Below are 684 nucleotides of genomic sequence, written 5' to 3'. Positions count from 1 at the left end.
AATGCTACATTTCTCCAAACCTGTTCTGATGAAGAAACAAACTCAACATCTTTGACAGCCTGAATTTTCAGCAAATAATTATTTCTTTTTTGGTGAACTATTCCTTTAATTTAACCCTAACCTTCTGATGAAAACAAACCGTAAAACTAGTTGGTGTGAAAGGGCCTCTTCAGTCAACTCTAAAATTATGCTAATATTCCGAGACATCAACAACAGTTTAATCACTAACAATGCCAGATGATAATAGAGTCTGATCTTTGAGGCTGTGTGGCCTGAGAGATGCCCAGGTGCGGTTGCAGCTCCTGGCATCACGTGAGCTTCTCTGAAAAGAATGATCCCCTTTGTGCTGCTATCCAAAACCTTTCATTTTTCTTTCATCACCCCTGTCTCAGGCTCAGCTTTTATGGCGTTCGGTTTAAACTGACAGCAAACAGCATTTCAGATTATAATGTTTATATTTTGTTCCAAATTGTTTGAGGACATCGATGATTTTGACTTTTTTGTGAAGTATTATGCATACCATTTGAATAATCGTTTCATTAAAGGTGCTGTATGTGATTTTAGCCATTTTGCTTCAACTACATGAACTCTTCTCCAAAACCTTACACTTTTCTTACTGGATAAAAAGCACAAGTTGTTTAACGAGCATTGGACTTCAGTGATATCTGTCAGGTAGTAGAGAAA

Source organism: Sinocyclocheilus grahami, unplaced genomic scaffold (genome assembly GCF_001515645.1).
Source record: "Sinocyclocheilus grahami isolate Dianchi unplaced genomic scaffold, SAMN03320097.WGS_v1.1 scaffold3268.1, whole genome shotgun sequence".
NCBI lineage: Eukaryota > Metazoa > Chordata > Actinopteri > Cypriniformes > Cyprinidae > Sinocyclocheilus > Sinocyclocheilus grahami.
This window is presented reverse-complemented; position numbering follows the sequence as displayed.